Source organism: Lygodium microphyllum, unplaced genomic scaffold, assembly GCF_053477565.2.
Source record: "Lygodium microphyllum isolate KBCC unplaced genomic scaffold, Lygodium_microphyllum_v1.1.10 scaffold_78, whole genome shotgun sequence".
NCBI classification, from domain to species: Eukaryota; Viridiplantae; Streptophyta; class Polypodiopsida; order Schizaeales; family Lygodiaceae; genus Lygodium; species Lygodium microphyllum.
In genome coordinates, this window is record NW_028229561.1 from 57,489 (window position 1) to 64,674 (window position 7,186).

Genomic DNA, 7,186 nt, shown 5'->3' on the forward strand with positions numbered 1-7,186 from the left:
TGAGGCAAGAGGTATTCTCCCATAGACAAGGAATTTTCTTCCCTTGGTAGTTGGCTTACAGTGCCCACTATTAGGAACTGTGCCTCTGTTTTCTTAGGAAAGATCTGCTTAACAGTCTCTTCGTCTCCTAATATACCATCTGTTATCTCGTTAGATGAGTCAGTTATGACTTCGATGGATGTGGATCCATTGCCTTTTTACAATCCATACAACTTTAACACCACTTTGTTGGGTCCTTTGCCTAGGGTTAGGGTTCCTTTGAACCAGTCCGTCCTGGCTCTTACTTCAAAAAGCCACGGTCTTCCCAATAGCACAAGGTATGAGGTCTCATAAGAATTTGGTTTGACCACCAGATATGTCAACCAATAGTCTCTTCATGCAAGGGTTTTTTTTACGTATGAGAGAATAACGGTTTAATTCTGCTTTGATCTGTCAATCTGATAAGCCACTGTGTAGGTTGAATTCCTTGCAACCCTAAGTCCATTGTCACATCTGTCATTATATTTACTGATGAGCCTCCATCAATCAATGCATCTGAAATAAAGCATCCTTCTATCCACACACTAATCTTTGGGGTTCCAGGATCTAAGAAGGCGTTAGCTACATCGACTTTCTTTACAGGCTCCGGGGCCTAATTGATCTTGGTCGTTATTGAAGGAGCGATCCTTAGTCCACGTCTTCTTATCAAGATGCTTTTAAACTTCTTTCGACAACTGGGAGACAGCATCAGTAACTGTCGAAATGTTAGATTTGGTTTAAAAGTGTCTAGGTCTTTGACCAAGTCATAATCTTTGATAGGATCCACAGGCTTCTCCAACCAGCTAGAGAATGAGACTACACCCATTTTCATCTTTGCTTTTTCTTATAATAATTGCAACATCGACACTTCCTCTATTTCTGGAAGTGCTTCTGTATCATCTATCTCCTGGACCTCTGGTCATGTCTCTGGGACTGTTTCTGTGACGCTCTGTGACACTACAGTGCTCTGTATTGCACTGTTTTGTTTTGTACTGCTCTATCCCTCTGTTAGCAGGTTGAACTTCATAATCTTGGCAAGAGTTATTTTCGTTCCGAACAACTAGTTCCTTCTTCTTGGTGTGCGTGACAGCAGCAACTTCCAACTCTATTAAATTGGAGGCAGGCTCTTTTACCTTCTGTTGGCTATCAGTGCCATTGGTCTTTACAAGCGTTGGGCTTGGACAGTCCTTTGTAGTGTGGCCTTCTTCTTTGCATCGGTTGCATAAGGACTTGTAATCCACAGATCGTCTAGGGTTTGGACAATTCGAGGAGATATGACATTTTTCTCTATACCTATAGCATTCCACCTCTGATCTCTGACCACCGCCAGACTGTCGTCCTCTGTAACTGGAAGCTTCTGCTGCGAGCTCGTTCTCAGCTTTGATTTTTGCCTTCTTCCTTCTTACGTACCTCTGGACTCGTTCTAACACTTGCCTCTTGATTGTATCATTCATCAAGAAGTTGGCTCCAACCAGTTGATCTGTACTCAACACGATAGTATCAAAGGGCTTTAGTCTCTAAGGGATTCTCTGGCCCACATCTCTTCTACTTCCTTCTTTTCAATATCTCTAAATTCCGCTTTCAAACCAATACAAAGAGGGAGATATTCCGTTCTGAAAGTATCAAAACTCATTCTTCTTATTAGGATCGTTGTTGTGCCATTATAATAATGCCAGCTTCTGAGGGTTTCAACAGTGTATGTTGTGAAAAACACTCTATCTACCAACTTCCAGTGGGTTGCTAATTGGACAAACAAAAGATTGCCAGTGCACCAAGCATCCCACGTATCTTGCTGTTGAGCATCCACGAACAAATTCCAACTCTTTTCCTTCTTGTTTGCGTGAACCTCCACAGACCACGACTCCTGAAGCTTCTTCACGATCTCCCACTTGATGTTTGAAAACTTCTCAATGAATGTCGAATCTTCCATGAATAGTCATTCTCTCTGATTCTCTATTCTTTACTTTGTTTCCAAACAATTTGCCACCAAGATGCAAGTTTTTGCTGCCTCAACAGGAAGAGGAAACTGTCCACCACATAGAGCATGCATCATGATGGTAATATGTTTCCGCCATTGTGGAAAGTAACTTTGGCAAATAAGAATCTCCAACTCTTTAATGAAAGAAGGAACTTTGCAAGCATCCATTGAATTCTTCTCTTCTTGGCAATGTCATTTCCTTCATTTTCAGCCTCTTCTTATGCTTGTTGATGGTAAGTTTCCCCGGCTGCGCAACAAAAGCATCGAGCCCCAAGAGAGACACCAAGAAAAAGAGGATTCTACTGCAAGAAAATCTATCTTATAACATCAACAAGCTTTTATTTCATTCTTTTGATTATCAAAACATAGAAAACAACAAATCTTCACGCAGCATCATAATAGATATCTCCCACGAATTTGAAAAAATCAATCATAATCTTCAAAATCTTCATAAAATACTTTAATAGAATAAGAAACACAAAAGAATAAACCATTTTTTAATGAAAATCAATCATATAGTATTCATCTTCAATGTCCATAGTTCTCTCTCAATCTCATATACAGTTACACTATTTTGATAGAATTGACTATCTCTGACTCTCTCTCTCTCTCTCTCTCTCTCTCTCTCTCTCTCTCTCTCTCTCTCTCTCTCTCTCTCTCTCTCTCTCAATAATACATCATCTTCTCACTACAATACTTTCATAATGACTCTCAATAATCCTTCTTAGGTCGTAGATGCACCTCCCAAGAGGTATATCTGATGTGAAAAGGCACCAAAGCCACTACAATGTCTCTTCATAGCTCAGTACTGTCACTATCACTCCAGTCTTCTCTTCAGTCTTCAGCAGTTGCTTCTTCAATTTGTTTTAACTCTTTTGAACTTAGATTCATCCTTTCCAAAAGTTAGAAAACTTTCCCACACGCATACATTCTACAAAACACTTACAAAAGATCTACATAACAGTACAGTACATGCCCAAAGCATATACAAAACAGATACAGAGCAGAGACAGAGGCTCTACAGAAGGTTTACAGAGGGTTACAAAACACCATCAGAACCTCATAACTCATACTAAAACCATTTCAAACTATCAAAAACTATTTAATAAGCTTCCAAAAAACCTCAATCTTCATCAATCATCAATCCATGCTTCATACAAAAGAAAATCAGAACAAAACAGAAGCTATACAGAAGGTATACAGAACCAATCAAAACCTCAACAGAACCTATCAGAATATCACAGATCTTCATATCTTTACTAAGAATCATCATGAACTTCCAAAACATATCAATATCATCCAAAACACTCTCAAACACTTCCATTAACAACCATACACCACTCTAAATCTATCAAAAATCAATCATTCAGTCCTTAAAAACAATAAAAATCGGTCAAAAATTTAAACTTTTTCCACTCTCAACAACAGCAAGCTGAAAAATATTACAAAAAAAAGAAAAGCAAAACCACTACTAATTTAATGCCTGATCTAGTAGCAGATCAACCCAATGATGGTAATACTAAACTTTATAAGACATGGGGCAAAATTAAAGATCAACATACATTGATTTTTCTTCATCCAAGGATAAATTTAAATTTTCTCTTAATATATTGTACATATGTTTCCTCAATGCAAACCCTAACATATCTTCACATAGTATCAAAGCATATGCTCTTCTAAAGAGTATCCTGCAATAATTATGAAGGCTATTCTTTGTGTGAGACTCACACGCGACTCGATTCCTCACAATCTCTCAAGCACCTTCTTCTTCAGATCCGATGATGCCCTATCCGGCTTCTCTATCGTTCGAGGCTCTAAGAAAGTATTATAGTCTCGAGAAGGAGGTAGACACACCTTCATCTTTACCATTTTCTTCTTCTTGTTTTGGTTATGTTATAGACGAAGAGTTTAAGGAGTACTTGGGCATCACATATAGTTCGGTTTACGCTCCTCCAAGGAGTGCTACTATGTCTAGAGCGATTGGTGGGACTAGCCATCTCTCTGATCTTCGAGAAACCACGATATTCAACGTGTCTCGCGATCCAAAGCCCTCTATTGTTTCTTCCATAGAAACAGGGAACAGTCATTCCAATCTGTAGGAACGATATAACGCATTCCAAACCCTCCGAGGAGGTGAAACGGTCAAGAAACATTCTTTGCCATTCCCAAGGCTATTCCCTGTCGTTTCCTGTTTGGGACGACTGTTCCAGCCCTACTAACCAAAAATTGATGTTTTTTCTAGTTTTTTCTTTTTGCTTGTGTCACACTCCTACCACATGTTTACCCATCTCCATTGCCTTATGTACACACACTAATCTCTCTCTCTCTCTCTCTCTCTCTCTCTCTCTCTCTCTCTCTCTCTCTCTGTGTGGTTAAAGATTCAAAGTGTTAAGACAAGCCACAAGCTAATCATGAGTCCATGCAAAGTTCAAATTTGATACATTATCAACTCTTGCAAATCATAATCAAATTTCAATCTATCCTCAATTCCAAGGTAATCATCCATTTATATTGTCTAATTTGAAGGAAAATTGAGATAATTAGGGCAATTCAAGACAATTTGGACCTATGAGAATAATCAAGTGAATTTTAAGACATTTTGGTTAATTTAAAGCATTGAGAGGTATTGAGACATTAAGAGGGACATTCAAGGCATTTGAAAATATGTGGCATTTTTGGAGTGTTGAGAGCAATTTGAGACAATATTGGGGCATTTTAAGGCAATTTGTAGTATTAGGGAGCTATTGGGACAACTAGGGGCAATTTGGGTCATACATGGCATATTTGGGACACTTAAGACGTGCAGTTTTTCCCCTTCTCGTTCCCTGACCTTGGACGTTCCTCCCATTCCAAGGGATCCCATTCTCATTTCCCATTCCAAGTAAGTATGGTTTCTCCTCAATGTGTGCAAGAGTCGAATGGTTTTCAGTATGTTAACTTTAATAAATGAGCCTCTCGAAGCAAATACACTTCATCAGGTATGTCTCTATTATCTATTTCATTTGAGCAAGTAAATCAAACTTCTCAACTCCCTCCCATCCCACCACTATCTTCTCATATTCTAATCTACTCACATCTTCATTCCAAAATCTTGGATTACATTCCATTTCCACCCAAAGCACACTAGGGGTTGGATCTTCCATCTCCATTCCTAACACATTCTCATTCTCCCTTCCACCATTTACCTACTCTCCATTCACTCCACCTCTTGGGGCATCATTAGGGGGAATGCCACCCTTTCCTAAACTGTTTCCACCAGTGGATCATACCATCATTCTTCTTCATATGATACTTCATCATCTTTCCCTTATCATCGACATTCTCGAGTAGTTGGGTGAGCTTGTACTATTTTGTGATGTGTTGGGTGTACCATCCCTACTCCCATCTTCTGAGTCACTGTTACTTAATAAGTCGCCACTCGTAAATTAACTTTCCACAAAAAAAACAAAAAAGAAAGTTTAACGTAGTTCTATCTGTCTTTATAGGGCTTGGTAAGCCACTAGGCAATCACCAAGCACCCTTTGTCCGATGTCATGTCCTCTCTGGGATGACTACTTGAACTCCCTTTGTAAGATAACCATCGCCTTTGTAGCCTTGATAGACCACTGGGCAGCTGACGTGCACCCTTTGTCTGATGCCCTTGCTACTTTTGGAAGGGATACCTTGGGGTAAACATTGCCCATTTTCTCCTTTTAGGCTCAATTTTGGGCCTAAGAGGGGATGTTGAGCTAGCACATACTTTACAACTGACTAGCATTTTTAAACAACCCCAAAACACGCTTAATTAATAAAAAATACAAATTTGACATGCAGTTTCAGAGAATTTTAATGGTCTCCTAAAACCCTAATTTTTTGAATACTTTTCAATATCTAAAAATAAACACGCTACCCACCATTCAAATTTTAGCCTCATCCTTTAGTACAGATTTCTTGCTCTACCGTGCAGATTTCAATCATCAACCACCTATCATCTGCTGTTCAACCGTCACCGACTCCAATCCATCACTATCCAACCCTAGGCGACTTATTTTCAATCATCACCTTGCTATTTGGAGATCTCTATTTGTTGCATCATCATAGCATCTAATCAACTTGTGTTGTCAGCATCTCATGCCAAGCGACAGACTGCTACCATCTCTCCCACCAAGTAACCATTGTAGTACATATGTTTTAGCTGTCTAGTAGGCCATCTCTCTGCATTTGTCTCTATATTTAAGTTTTTGCGTTTTGCATTTTACGTTTTACATTTAGGATTTGAGTTTTGGAGAATCCCACAGTTGGCACATTGATGGATTGTTCGGTCTTATGGGATCGGCTCAAATCTAGAGCTCGATCTTTCCTCTTTATGAGCTTACAAGACGTTGTCCTAGTGCATGTTCCACAAGCAACGGAAGTATGAACAAAGCTTGCTTCTTTGTACCATCAGAAGACATTTACCCATCGGATTACTCTCGAGAAGAAATTACGGATGCTCATTGTTGATTCTCCTTCCATGAAGGATCATATCAGCAAGTTGGAGGACATGAGAGATGAGCTTGCATCCCTTGGCAAGATGATCTCTTCAGAGGATATGGCTATTATTCTTTTAACTTAGCTATCGTCTCCCTATTCTGATGTCTTCTACACCATCCTTCTTACATCATGGACCCATGAGAAGCTTCTATGGGAGAAGCATGCCCCACTTATTTTGGAGTATAACGAGTGCGCCAAAGAGGTAGCCAATGGATCCACCTCCACCATAGCTTTTGTTGCAGGTTCGGAAGGGGAGAAGAAGAAGAAAGGAAAGTCCAAGGCTCAAAGATAGGAGGGTTCTTCAGGCTCTCATTGCGACTCGGAGAAGCCTAAATGCTCATACTGTGGGAAGGGGATACCTCCAAAGGAGAAATGTTGAAAGTAGTATCATCACCTTTGTCCGAGAGCGAAAGATCGACCTAAAACGTATAAGCCTTCTACCTCTACTCTAGGTTTACCAATGAGTCAATGTTCCTTCATTTTATTGACTTGGAGGAGCCTTCTTCAATGGTTGCCTCATCTTCTACAAGGCCTTGGCTAGTTGATAGTGGAGCTTCTAGTCATATGACTCCACGAGGTGATTTGTTGCAGGATCTACATCCTTCTAAGGGTTCCATCACTGTTGCTAACATTGCATCGGTGCCTATTTGTGGTGTTGGCACTTTGGCGTTGTTTCCT